Raw genomic sequence first — 14,823 nt, 5'->3', positions numbered from 1 at the left:
CTATTCCAGTTAATGAGATTTTTAAAAACACTCTGTTCGAAGGCCAGTTGGTTCTAGTCAATTCCTCCTAATTACTGTGTTCAAGATTACCAACCTATTTAGAGCAGGAAGAATCTATAAATACTAGTTACCACTTCACTGCCTAGACTACTCATTGCTATAGTTCAGTTTTGGTCAATAAAGACAGGCTTATTGACCAGGGAATTTATCCTTTTCTTTTCAGAATTCAGATGCCAAGGCTTACACACACACACACACACACACACACACACACACACACAGTCTGTTTACACTGTGACTCACTGAGGCAAACTCTCAGAAGGATGATAACAAACTCTCACAGCAACAGTGACACACGGTAGACCTCTTAGCTCTGATGGAAGGCTCTGGGGTCAAGGGCACATGAAGAAAATGAACTTGGCTCTTTGTTGCTGCGAGAGTCTAATGACACCAAATCCAGCTGCAGTTTACCTGCCAGACTTAGTCCCCTTACCCCTTTGTGCCCTATGTTCAGGTAAGATAGTCTCTACTCTTCAGAAGCACACCGTGAACAACCTGTTAATATTTCAGGGTTACTCTGTGTTACCCTTTGTTCTAAAATAACCATTCTCATTACCTTTGCAATGCAAAATTTTCTTAATTTTGGACCTTTTTTTTTTTTTTTAATGCTAGTATGGGGCTCCTGGCTGATACTGTTTTTTTTTTTTTTAACTTTTCTTGGCTGTACAGCTTCTGGGATCTTAGTTTCCTGACCAGGGATTGAACCAGTGCCCCCTGCACTGGAAGCATGAAGTCTTAGCCAGGGAAATTACTTTCTGAGCCATCAGGGAAGCCCTAATTGGCTATACTTCAGTGCAAAATAAAAAGTTTAACGAAAAAAGGATGAGGGTTAGATTTCTCTTCTCTTAATGTCTAGTGAGCTCTAAAAATGGAACAACTTCCTGTTTCTATTTATTAGTGCCTGACTGCCCACAGTAGAAAAGATGGTGAAAACTTGTCTCCTTGCAGAAAGGACAGGAAAGAGCTGTAAGTTTTCATGGAAATAGAGTATCTAAAATGCTATTTTTGTCAACAAAAATATCTTCACTATATTATGTTAGTAACTTAAAATATATAAACCTAAGATATAAAGTTAGATTATGGCAATTTCTTCCCTAAACTTCTTAACCACATAATGATACTTGAGTTCCAGAAAGCAGCCTGTTTTGCAAATTTTGAAACTAAAATTAAATGTAAGTATTTGTCATAAGGAAATGATTCTAACTTCTGTACTTTAAACTATTAGAGAGGGGGCAAAATCTGATATGTGGAGCGAAGACAGGTTCCAAGGAAAGTGAAAAAGGCTAAGATAACTATACAGTCATTAAATAATTATCAATTGTTTAAGATAAAGCAATTTATGTCATCACTTCAAAACAGTTATTTCATCTATTTAAGTGTATATGGTAATAAACTATTTTATTCATCAACATCTTAGATCCATGACATAAAAACATATGAGCATAAATATAGCAATCTCTCAAATGATTTTAGAAATAAAATTTGCTCCTTAACTTGGCTGACACTTGCCCTTTTTATCTTATTCTTATTTTCACTCAATCTATTGATTTACTTATTAATAAATGGATACTACACATTACTTTAAAAGCCATCTGGCCAACTTAATATTACATAGTATATAACTGGAGTGGTAGGCATATGCAACAAGATAAGTAATCCTGCTGCTGCTGCTGCTGCTGCTAAGTCGCTTCAGTCGTGTTCGACTCTGTGCGACCCCATAGATGGCAGCCCACCAGGCTCCCCCATCCCTGGGAATCTCCAGGCAAGAACACTGGAGTGGGTTGTCATTTCCTTCTCAATGCATAAAAGTGAAAAGTGAAAGTGAAGTTGCTCAGTCGTGTCTGACTCTTCATGACCCCATGGACTGCAGCCTACCAGGCTCCTCCATCCACAGGATTTTCTAGGCAAGAGTACTGGAGTGGGGTGCCATCGCCTTCTCCTAAGACTTCTCAATTTAGGTGGTCAAGGGGCTAGCTGCATAGCTTTCTTTGAGTTTAAAGACTTCCAAACCAATGGAAAAGAGAAAAAGTGTTGATGTAGGAATCAGTAGTCCATTATCAGATAAGTTATTTTCAAGTAAATTCCTGAAAATGTGAGCAAGGAGGCCTAAAACAATCATTTAAATGTCCTTGGCATTTTTATGTATTGTCAGATAGAATGAAAGGCATCTACATATAAAAGCAATGTAACACAGACACATGTTATGGCTTAATATAAGAGATTAAATTTCTAATTAAAATTCATTTCTATTTGGATAGTCTGCACCAACAGGTTTCCTTCTCAATATTAAATAGAGCAGAAATTTTGGAAGTGACTTTGGGAGAGTATTTTCTTTTTAATTGCACATACAATTCCTTTATTACTTTGATTTCAATAGTTACTGAATTTGAGAAGCTAAAACCAACTTTTCTGCTTTTTAAGTATTTTGCTATAAATACTTCCGGTGGAGGCAGGTGGGTGGACAGAGCAAGGTATATGTTTTTACATTTGTTGTTTGGTCTCAAAAGAATTAAATTCCTTACTGTTCCAGGTTGTTTTTTAAAAACACTCTCATCATAAAATAACTTTACATAAACTTTGTCTTTTTTTTTTTTTTTTAAACACAGTAAGAAGTTTCAGAAAACACAGACTAGCTTTGAAATGCTGGGAAACTAATGGAGTCTGAAGATCAGCTTGGCATTATGGGTGGATAGTTCGGAGGGAAAAATAAAAAATAAAGAACAGTCACTAAAGGTTGAGGCCCCCAGAAGCAGCAGTGGTGCATGATTCTGGGTGACTTTCCCATTTGGAAAGGATTGTGGGAGAAGTCTTTCCCTTCACACCCTCAGTCACGAATAGTATCTTTGAATGTTTACAAGGTCAACAAAACATCAGATCATAGCTCAAAGGACTGAGAAAGCCTCATGAAGAAACCCTTGGGAAGGTCCATGAACAGTAGGTACAATTTCCTTAGCCATGTGATTTACAAACATTGGGAATACCAGGAATGGAACGTTTTCACCAAAGCAAGTTTTTCCACCCAGTTTCATATGTACGAATTGTATGTAACTTAGGGAGGAAAAAGTACTGAAAAAGTGTATTTTTAAGCTTTCAGCATTGACCAGAATCGCCCAGAGGACTAGTTAGCTTGGGGTGGGGCCCCTTGAATTTGCACTTCTGGGAAGTGCCCTTAAGATTTGATGTCTCTGGGCCCAGACCACATTTTGAGAACCACTAATTTACACAAAGTCTATTTCACTTTTCTACTAGAGGACAGCCACCTAGATAGATTGTCATAGAGAAATCCTTAATTTTGACTATGATGTTTCTTAGAATGTGGAGTTAAGTAGTCTTTAGTGACTATGGTGGGACACAATACCAAGGAGATGCCTTGTAGTAAGTGTTGATGGTTGTAAAGATTGTCACCAAGTTGCCCTTTTACCTCTGTCAGCTCTGAGGCTGTGTTATAGTTCCTCAATTTGTAAATTATATAGATACCATTTCTCAGGAATGTAGGGTTAGATGCTTTCTCCACATTTAAATTTAGTTCTACTCTAGAAAATATTGCCATCTTCCCAACAAACTAAATTCCTGTTTCTTAAAATCAGTATGGAAATGCCACTGTGTTGCCCTTGTTTTTCAGAGAAAAATAAGTACAGTGAGACTAATTCTCTTTTATTAGAGAGGAAGTATTTATTTTTATTGTTTTTTTTGGGGGGGGGGCGGGGAGAAGGCGATAGACTTGTAACTGTACTGAAAATAGTACAAGGAAATAAAATTGCAGAACAAAACAGTTCCATATTTAGTAGGATTCAGTTCTGGATTTTCCCCAGATATTGCAGGTCAAATGAAAGATAGAAGGAAATTCTTCCAGGCCTCAGACCAGACTTGGCACTCATTATAAATCATAACCAAGGCCCGTTATGCAACAGAAGTGTTTGCAAATGACTAGGTGATTTAAGGTTAATCTGGGCAACCCACAAAGACCTCTAACCCCCAGGTTGAAGAAAACAGGCAACAACTCTTGTCATGACTTTGGGAAATGTGAACTTCTAGGATGGTTACAGTAGTTTGTATTCGGAATTTGATTTCATTTAATAAGCATTTGTTGAATGCTTTGCCAAGTACAAATTGGCACTTGCCATCTATCTACCTCTACAATGATTAAATCATGAGCCCTTGCAGCTGCTGACCTTCAACATCCCCTGAAAGGAGTTCAGGGTGGAGATTAGGAATGAGGAAACCTGTGCTCTGGGAAGAACGCGTAGAACTGGTCTTCAGTTATTTTCAGATTTTATGAGCCTAATTCCTATATCTCCCCATAGCTAGAAAAGTACTAAAAGCATCATTGATGACATCTGCTCCTTGTGATTAGCAGCAAGGCTGCCCAAATGCATATGTACCCCACCTTCACAAAAATTATATGCAATACAAACCTTCACCCCTACCACTTTGGAGTAGTTCTTCAGAGCTACCTCAATTGCTGTCTGTCTCCTGGGCTATAGCTCTCATTTCCCCGAATAAAACTTAACTCACAATGCTCATGTGGTGCTTTTTCCCCCCTCCAGTCAATGGCCTCATGTGTGCAAATTAGAGATTTTTTGATATCACAAGGCTCCTGGCTACCCAGGGTTCTGTATTCGCAGTGTATTCACTCTGGTTATTTTATGCTTAAAGTTAAAACTGAAGCAACCTGGTGTGAAGAATTAATTTATGAAGGCAAGGGAGCAAGGGTTACTTTCCTGTTTCCAGGGCCAGACCTGCTGCAACTACAAGCCAAGAACTCTAGGAATAAACTGTCTTGTGGGAATCTAGATTAGTAAAGTCCAAATAAATTTCTAAATAATTCCAGATGATGGGATAGTTTAAAATCCTACTAGCCATTCAACAAACGTAGAGTATCAGTCTTGCAGGAGACCCTGCACTGGGCGCTGGAGAGCAGCAGAGAACGAAGCGGGCCTGGGTGCAGACTTTGGGGATCACACACCAGTAGGAACGCACACTTACCAGAAGCAAATCATTCACGAAAAGTGCTAACTGGAAGGCATACTCAGACATGGTTTGAAGGTGGAGAACCCTGGGAAGACCCTGAGCTGTCCCCTGATCTGCTGTCTGCTGTCGAACACCTCACCCACAAGAACAGCACTGGGTCCTGTTTGATAATTCGTACTTACTAGCAGTCTTGTTACAAATGACCTGTGGTCAGCTTTCAAGCAATTGCGGAAGAAGAGAAAAAAAGAGGTCAATTACTCTGAGAAATTCCTATAGTAGACTGCAGAAAGTAAACATAGAAAGAAATGGAAAAATCTGAGAAAATGCTGTGGCAGGTGTTTCAGCAGTTTTCCTAACTTGACCATTTTTAGTTACCCAGCCCATGTAGGAGATTTTCGGGTGCTGAAATTCCTGCTTGGTACGGCAGAAAGCGAACCTTGCGAGACTGCCACGTGGGCCCGTCACAGCTGGGACCTGGGGCCGGGCGCCGCAGATGGAGCGATCCTGCAGGAGACCCGGGAGGGCGGCCGCCGGGCCTGCATTCATGCTCCGTCCGCTGCAAATATAGCAAACGGGACAGCAACTGCTCTGCTCGCCTGCGCTCTCGCAGGTTCTCCGCCAACAGCATCTGACTTAAACGGTTCCGTACACGGTCAGCGCGACATCCCGAGCGCCCCAAATAGCTGCTCACCGGGAGGCCCACAACGGAGGCGGCCCGCACGTTCGTAAGGCCCGCAGCCGCGGACAGAGCCCTTCCGCCGGGCAGCCCTCGGTCCGCTCCCGGCGCCGCCTGCCCTGACTGACGTACAGGCGCCCACACAGCAGCGGGCACCGCAGAGCAGCTGCACCTAGCGCCCAGGTCTCGGTTCTGGGACCGGCCAGGGAGCGCTGGATAGCAGCTGCAACGCGGAAACCGGTTTCCCGGGCTTCCTCTTTCTGAAGCCGCGTCCCGGGACCCTCGAGACCTCGCGTGGTTTGGGTCTGGGGGCGGGACGACCCGAGGGGCGGCGCCGGATGGAGCGTCCCCGGGCCTTGTTGACATCGGCGTCCTCCCGCCCGCCGCCGTCCGCGCATGCCCGGTAGCCGCCGGCTCCGAGGCCGCGGCGCTCGGGCTTCCCCCACCTGCGTCCCGGCCCCGCCCCTCCCCCCGGCGGCGGCGGCGGAGGCTGCTGCGGCGGACGTGTTGTTTTGGCGGCGGCGCTGGCTGCTGAGGAGCCAACCGAGACCCAGCGCCTCACCAGCACCGGCTGCGGCGGGCCCACCGACCGCGTCGCCAGAGGTAAGGCCTCCGTCGAGGGCTGAGGGCGGGGGCGGGGCCCAAGGGTAGGGTCCGAGGGGCCGGAAGGGGAGATGGAGGCTGCAGGGGTGAGTCCCGGAGGGTGGTCGCTGGCCCGGAGGCTGAGGGGCGTGAGGGAGGTTGGGGGTCGGGTGGGTCAGGGCCCGGGAGTCGAGAAGGGGGATCGGGGGTCTGTGTCGGGATTCTGGGCCAGGCGGCTGAGGTCGAGGGGGGCCGGAGGCCGGGAGTCGGGTCCGAGCCGCTGAGGTGGTCGAGGGAGCCTGCGGGTGGAGAGAGACGGGTCCGGGGGTCTGAGGAGTCGGAAGGGTCGCGGGGGCCGGGGCTCGGGGCCGGGCTGCCGAGGGGTGTCGAGGGGGCCGGGGGTCTAAGTAATCGGAAAGGTCGCGGGGGCCGGGGTTGGGGGCCGGGGGTCGGGGCCTGGCGGCTGAAGAGGTCGAGGGGACCGGGGCGGGGGGTGGGGGTGGAGGGAGACTGGGGCCCCGGGTTCTAAGGAGTCGGAAGGATCGCGGAGGCCGGGGGTCGGGGCCGGGCTGCTGAGGGGCGTCGAGGGGGCCCGGGGTCTAAGGAGTGGGGAGGCTCGCGGGGCCCGGGGTCGCGCCCGCCGCTGGGCAGTTCCCCGCCCCCGTGACTTTGTTGTTGTCTTGGAGGAGGCGGACCTGCCCGCTGGGGCCAGAGCGGAGGGGAGGGGGTGTTGGGGCTGGAGCGGCGCAGCCTGTTCCCACTTTCGGTTTTGGGGTTGGGCGGTTACTCATGTGAAGTGCGGGCTGGTCCCTAGGGGGTTTCCAGCGCCGGCGTGGAGGGGACCCAGGAACGGGGCAGCAAGGAGGGGAGGGGGCAGCAAGGAGGGGAGGATTGTACGAGTCCGCGGCCATCCCCCACCCCAATACTGTGCTTTCATCTGTCTTCTTTAACATTTAGAGAACCTAACTATGTTTTTTAATGTTACTTACTAGAATCATTTGGGTATGGAGGAGGTACAGTTTGTGCCAATAATTTTTTCTCCTAGTTTTTAATTTACCTTTATTACTGAAGTATTACATTCTCTTTGAAGAAAGAAATTTAGCAGCCTAACCATACAGAAAGTCTCCTCCTTCCCCTCACCCACCTCACTCTCACCCATTTCCCCTCCCTCCCTTAATACCCAGAGTGTAACCAGTCTTAAAGTGTGGTGTTCAGCCATTAAGGATTTTTCATTGCATATTAAACTTATTGTAAATCGACTATACTTCAAGCAGACAAAAACGAAAAACAAAATGGGATCATACGTAGCACATAGTTTTTATTGGTCAACAATATCACAATTATTTCTCTCTTTTTTTTTACATACCTTATTCTTTCAATAAACTACAGAGCTATATATGTAAATTTAATAGCTGACCATTGTTATTTCTATAATCTTAGCTTTTATTTAGCTTTTAATAAAGTCTACAAAGTGATATTTTGAAACATAATAAAACTAAGAATGTCTGAGGCCAGTTGAGGATACTTACATATTAGAAAATTGAGTAATATGTTTACATAGAACTTAATGGCAGCTTGCAGGAGGCTTGGATGACTTCACAAAGCAGGTTACTGAAATAGTTTCTTTTTTGTTTTTTTTAAGAGTACTTTTCAGAGTAAACTTAAATTCCATAGGGCCAGTTGAAAGCAAATTCTGTCACTCAAAGGAAAACTGGACTGTGTATGAGGAGGAGGTAGGATAGAAGGCCAGCGGCCCACAGGTTCGTGTTTCAGGCCGGTAGGAGGTAAACTCTTAAGTGGAAGGGTGACCCTAGCTGCTTACCATTCAGCAAGATAGAAAGCTAGGAAGTTAAGTTTTATAGTTCTGTGTGCAGACGCTGGAGGCTTTGGTGATTTAATCACTGCCCTGTGCTTATTGAAAATGTACAGCATGTTCATCTTGCCCTCCAGGGAGGACAACTTAGTAAGGGAATCATATGGAACCACTTGATTCTCAGCATATGTAGCCCGCTATCATAGGCCCAGCTGTGTAGCGTTTTATTATTTGGGAAGCTGTGTTCAGAAGGAATCAGAAACATCCATGGCATTTTTAGTTATCGTGGCTGGTAATAGAAGCACTCTTTCATGTATTTCTCACAACCTAGGTGGCATGCTGTCCATTCTATGGATTTTTAAACAGAGGCTCTCAAAGTCAACTGCTCAAAACCCTGTTACCTTTTTACTGGTAGTGGCTAAATTAGACTTGGGCATGCTTCATGCTCCACACATGCTGCCAAGACCATGTGGTTTGCTCTGCCGTGCTACCCCCCATTAGTGAAAATTACCTTACAAAATCACTGATCTCAGAGTTTCCTTCTCCTTTTTGGCTTGTAAATGTTCCTTAAGAGTAGAGACATGAATATAATTGTGTGCATTGAAACATAATCTAAAGGATAGTTAGTGTGAATCTATAGTGGTATCTTTTTAGATGAGGTTTCTGATGGAGTGTTATTAAAATATTGAATACCTTGGAGTGATGCCGTTAACCGGGAAGATGGGGATTGTGTTACTTTAGTCTTTGGTTACTCTACTAGATGCCGTGCTCATTTGGGCATCATAGTAAATTGTAGCTCTTACAGATACTTCTATTCTGTTCCTTAAAGACTAGTCTCATTTCGTTTAGAATTATGAACCCAGTTACACTCTTTGTAAACTAATATGATGAAAAGAATACAAAGAGGGCCCTAAAAAGATTGATTTCCATATTTATTTTGGTCTTGTAAAACTACATCGTGACTGGCAATTTAATAGCATCTATGTCTTAATGTTATGGTTATTAATCTGTTTTGGTTTTCCGGCATGTGTGAAAACTGGATTAAAGAAATATGGCAAATACTGAGGTTAAAGTGTGATAGTTGTAATATATATGTATTTGAGAAGAAACCCACGTATAGGAAAATATTTGAGCTTTTATTCTTGGCAGTTGTTAAAGGATGTAATTAGATGCACATTTAAGTGGCTAATCTGCCATCGCTTGTCTCTTGGACGACTCATGCTGGATGTAAGTGGGTTTATAGCTGTGGGATATAAACAACAGTGCAGCACCAGCAAGATGTCTTTAGGATACACTGGTACTCCCAGCCCTAGGAGAATGGAGAGTCCAATACTGTGTGTGCATATTCTCAGAAATTAGTAAGAGAGGTCTTATGACTGGTGGGTAGTAATAAAAAGTTTTCCAGTTTAGCCTAAAAAATCCTTTCCGTGGGGGGAATGCATTCATGAGTAGCCAGAAATCAATAAACTTTTACATCCTATGAATGGTAACGGTAGCATCAGCATCACCTAGAGTTTAAAATCTAGATAGGATTTAAAAGCTAAGTATAAAACAACTCTGGAATTGCCGAAAGGACCTGTTGCCTGACAACTTTGTTTCTAAGGAGAAGTTAGTTCAGATGCAAGATCTTGAAGCCAGAATTAGAGGGGAGAAAATCTGAGAGTTGGCCCTCAGTGTAGATGGAGGGGAGTCAGCTATGTGGATGGAGGTCAAGGGAAATAAGAATGTGAAAGTTACAGTTCTGAGCTTAGAGATACTGAAAAAAAGTATGTCTGGGGGTTGAGTTGCAATAATTAACACTATGTGGTAACCTGCAGGCTCTTGTAAACCCATAATGACCACATTATCATGAGTCAGTTGAGTCTGTAATCTGAAGTGCAGTGAGCATCTGAGAACTGTGGGCTGTGAAGTACCCTGAGGCCCTTGTCTTCCCTGTTCTCCTGGCCAGCATCTCAGACTCCTGGGCCCCGTGGCCTTTGTTTTCTCACCTCACTGAGGTGCAGGCCACCTGAGAGGGCCTCCTCATCTCCCTTTGGGAGCTTTGTTTTCTCCCTTTTGGCCACCACAGGCCTCTTGTTCCCACTGTTCTTTCCCTCTTTGTGAGGCCCGAGTTCTGCATAGCTTCATTTTCTTTCCAAAGCTTCAGATTTGCCTTTAACTTGGTTTCCTTGAAAAACTCTTTTAAGTGGCTGTCATTTTGTTATCTTGAATCAAATACATTCAGAGCTGAAGTGTTTTGTTTTCAGATTTAATTTTTTTTCTCCATTTACTTGTTTATATTAATCATCACGTTTTCTTAGTCATCTGGACTCAAAGGACATCTTTGATTCCTCACTTTACTTTTTTTAGAAATGATTTGTCATTTTATTGCACATTGTTCCTGATTCTCCTGTCTTGCATTTTCACGGCGGTGAAACAGTTTTAATCCCTTTGCTTCAGCTGTCGTTAACAGGAGACAACCATAATCTCCAAGTTTGTGCCATCCATCATGCATACTGCTATCAAGTTAACTGTCCTAAATGCAACCCTGATCATTTTTTTCCCTGCATGGGAACAAAGCAGAGCTCCAAATTTACTGTTTCTTCTGACAAAAGTCACTGTGCTGGCATGCTTTGTCTCATTTGGTCCTCATGATAGTTTATGTCTTTATGTCTTAGGTACTATTGTGTCTTAAGTACTTTATGTCTTAGGTACTATTGTGCCACTTTACAGGGAAAGAATTTGAGACTTCGTGAACCTGAAGGAGTTGCTAATAGGTAGAAGACCTGGAGTTTGAATTCCCAGCCTGTCTTCCAGTTCTGTGTTCTTGAAGAGTTCTGTACCTCCACCCAGTGGCTTTTGATCAACTCTGGGATACAGTCCCTGTTCTTCACCTTTGTCTTTCAAAAGTGCCTTACCTGGACCCAGCACTCCTTCTCACATTTGTTTCTTGTTTTATTCAAGCTTTTGGTTTCTTATACATTTTCATTCAGGATTTACTCCCTTTCCCATGTCTGCTTTTCAAGGAGGTGCCTGTGCAGAAAGGCTAGCTGATGGGCTGTATTTCCTTAGGGCTCCTGTTCCCTGTCTGCTAGCGAGGTCTTTTTTCATTCATATAGTTGTTAACCTCGTGATGAGAACCTTATACTCTGAATTTTGAGTACTCTAACAGTTGTAATTGGATTATAAAATGTTAGAAAGCAGAAAATGTATTGTAGACGCTTAGGAGATGTGTGTGAATGAAAATGATCTCTGGTCACCTGCCCCATTAATGGTAATTTAAGTAGTTTTTTATTTTAATTGGTAGATGACACAGTAGTTTAATGGAGTTTTTAATTTTGTGTATGTAACAAAACCGGATTTCCTTATTGTAGGCTATCAAATGAGTTAAAATTTCAGACTCATTTCTAGGTAATTGTGATAAGTAATTTGTAAAACTACTTATAAGTGTTTTTTTACATGCACATGTCTAACCTTGAATTTATCATGGTTAATGATTACCATGCAGAGGTTAAAATTTTATATTTCTCTATATTGCCTTTTGGAGAAGGAAATGGCAACCCACTCTGGTATTCTTGCCTGGAGAAATCCATGGACAGAGGAGCCTGGCGGGCTACAGTCCATGGAGTCACAAACAGTCTTACATGACTGAGCAACTAAACAACAACAACATATTGCCTTTGCATCTTGTATTACAATTTAAGTATTACATTACTGTAAGTACTATATTAATGTAAGTATTTTATTAAGTAATTTGTTTTTGCTTTGTTATATAAAAATATAATCCTTTCTGGTAGAAGTTGAGAATGTAGGTAGGCTATCTCAGTGATGGCATTGGAGTTTAATAAAAGTGTTTATAGAAGTTTATTAGAAAAGTGTTTAAATAATAAAAGTGTTATTCTCAGACTAATCAGTTTGTCAGTCTTCCAGCTCTCAACTTTATAAAGGATAAAAATAATCATAAATACTTCTCTGAAAATAAAAGTTTTAATCAAGTTTATAGTAATTGATTTTAAAAACATATAGTCACATGGGTCAAGGTATAAGTGTTATAAAAAGTTTATAGACTGAAAGTGACTCCTCTTCCACCTCACATTTTCCCTACTGAGAGGTAGTCACTTATCTTTGGAATGATATAGAAGAAGCAGTTTGTTTGTTTATAAGTATATTTGAATAAATATTTTTCTTTCAAGTTATGATAAAGTATAATGTATTGCAAATAGTTTCACTTGCATTTTTCACTCAGTGTATCTCTGATATTCCATAACAGTAGATAAAGAATGTCTTCATTCTTTAAAATTTTTTTGCAGCCTCAAAGGATCAGCTGTATGTCACTACATACATAGACTATATATATATATATATATAATCATTTATTTAACCATATTCCCTACTGATGGACATTTAGATTGTTTCACATTCTTTACTGTTACACACATCCATTGAAGCAACTGTTTGAAGGAAGAGAAATAAAAACTGGAAGATCTTTCTAGAGAAAAATAAAATTTGAAAGCTAAAATGGCTGTTTCTTGGTGGAGAATCAGATGGATGCCTTTTGAGGCTGCTGATGAAGGGTGAGTGAATGGAGAGAAGAAGGGGACCATGTGAGGATTCTGGGAGCTGTTGACAACCTAATGGGAAGAGGGGGGATGGCAGTGGTGAATGGCAGCAGCTTCCGGGACCAATTGTCTGCTCTGGACGAGGCCTGCTATGCCTGTATTTACAAGTTCTGTGCTCAGAAATGATTCTTGATATCTGGAAAATCATCTCTGGGACTGTGGCCTATAGTAGTATATCTAACATAGGCAACCTTTTCAGGGAATGGAATAAGGTATCTGGGTGTTTTCTGGAAGGAAATGTCATGGCCAACAACACAATATATTTTATGAGGTCATTAACTTTTTTACTGTAATATTGTGTGTTCAGAGATAAGATTTAAAGTACTGAAATAAATGAAGTTAAACAAATTCCTCCTTCAGCAAACCTCTGCCATCCACATCTGTTCCTCATGGGTTGTTTGGGTAATAATGATGGCTTTTTAACAGTGTGGTGTGAGTCTTTTCAGAGTTTATGTATAAACAAAAATAACATTCATGCATCTTAGACATGTCAGTCAGAATCCTACTGAATAGCAAGTAATGATAAGACTAATGAAGGTCAGAATTGTATGGTTTAACAAGTAAGTGACGGTGTGTACCAGGTAAACAGTGAGTGCTCCTCGATTCCTTCAGACCAAGGGCGCTCTGAGTGCAGAGTGGCGGTGTACAGCGTGTCTCAGCTGCTGAAGTGGTGCAGCTGTTCTGCCAGCTCACTCCTAACTGGTCCAGGAAGGTTTCCCAGGCTGTGCTTCATCCGTGGTGGTGTAGTGGTGGTGTATTTAGTAAGCATGGCTTACTAAATAGGGTTACTGAACAGGATAATAAAAGGTCATTTGTTTTTGTTCATCCACGGACCCCCGCCACATATAATAGCTATACCAATTCACTGTAGAAAGACTAGAAGATATGGATAAAAAAGAAATAGATCATTGGGAATGCAATCATTGGGATGGTGTCTCCTTTAGTTAATTCTCAGAGATTTCTGTATTAATGAGAACACCAGCTAGAAGAGCCCAGCTTTATAAACCCTGCTGTCAAATAAGATAGATATATTTACTTGGTGATAGAAGCATGGAAATTGTGATCACTTGAATTTTCTCTGACCTGCACGCTCTGCCAGGTAACCAGGACTGTGGCAAGGCCTCGGCTCAGCCATCAGGTTGTTTGTGCACATGGTTGAGTGCTGAGTGGTGTAGCTGTTGTGAGGGAGCCCAATGTGTCAGTGGGTGTCGGTACCCTCCTCTATTGCTGCTCCTGTGTTAATAGTTCAGAGCTCTTACTCTGATAACAAATCATTGTATTTTTGTAATCCATCTTTAAAATACTGGATCTTTAAGTGCCTTAGAGATATTTACAAATGCCATAGCTCAAAAACAAAACAAAAAAAAATCACAAAAAAACACCCGCACAAGTGAACCTTTCTTTGTCAGACAGTTTTGAGAAGGAGGGTGTATTTTATCACCCTCCTTAGTCTCCTGTTTGCATTGTAGTCTCTTGATGACTAGAATAGATTTTTAAATTCATGGTCAGTCATCTCGATACTCAAATATAAGAGCAAGTTTTGGAATACATGAAGGTAGTTACTACAGTTTTACTTTTAAGAAAAAGCCTGGCAGTGCTCTGTAGTGATTTAACATATATTGTAAAAGAATACATTGTGAAAGAATTACTTTAAATACTTCTGAACCATTTTAATGGTTTAATGGACTTGACTTTTTTCCTGCAAATAGAGTGATTTTGAACCTTTATTCTTTTTTGAACCGCAGAAATTAGAAATGGAAAAAGAAAGATTTAGGCTTTTCTACAGTAATTTATATAAATATCTATATTGTAACTGTTCCTGAAATTGGTTTGGTTCTGAAGGAAAGGGAGGGAAGTCACCATGGTCCTAAACTAGCTGAGTTACCTCACTGTTGATGGCAAAAAAGCTTTCTGCAGGCTTTCTTCTTATTAAGGAATTGTTCAGTTGTCACTTTATTTTAATAACCCCTGGTTTTATTGTGCCTGCATGGTACATTTTGTATGTATGTGGTCCACACCTGCACACAGACGTGTGCCTGAATGCCCTGTTTTCACAGATACCATTCCCTGTGCTGCCTCAGGAAGTCTCACAGCTATGTGGCTGATGCTCCTGCAAGCTGTGC

General features: G+C 42.3%; 1 protein-coding gene across 6 annotated transcripts in view; it reads left to right on the top strand.

Annotated features, from left to right (window-relative positions):
• Window positions 1–6,121: 6,121 nt before the first annotated feature.
• Window positions 6,122–14,823, top strand: part of PCMTD1 (protein-L-isoaspartate (D-aspartate) O-methyltransferase domain containing 1) — a 48,729-nt gene continuing 40,027 nt past the window's right edge. For 2 of the 6 annotated variants that reach the window (XM_019973510.2, XM_070802528.1), the window contains exon 1: window positions 6,123–6,310. The gene's annotated coding sequence lies outside the window, so the exon portion shown is untranslated. Of the gene's footprint in view, window positions 6,311–14,823 lie in introns of all 6 variants that reach the window. The other 4 variants (XM_019973512.2, XM_019973514.2, XM_019973513.2 and 1 more) reach the window with 4 other exon arrangements.

Source organism: Bos indicus, chromosome 14, assembly GCF_029378745.1.
Source record: "Bos indicus isolate NIAB-ARS_2022 breed Sahiwal x Tharparkar chromosome 14, NIAB-ARS_B.indTharparkar_mat_pri_1.0, whole genome shotgun sequence".
Classification (NCBI taxonomy): Eukaryota; Metazoa; Chordata; class Mammalia; order Artiodactyla; family Bovidae; genus Bos; species Bos indicus.
This window is presented reverse-complemented; position numbering and strand designations above follow the sequence as displayed.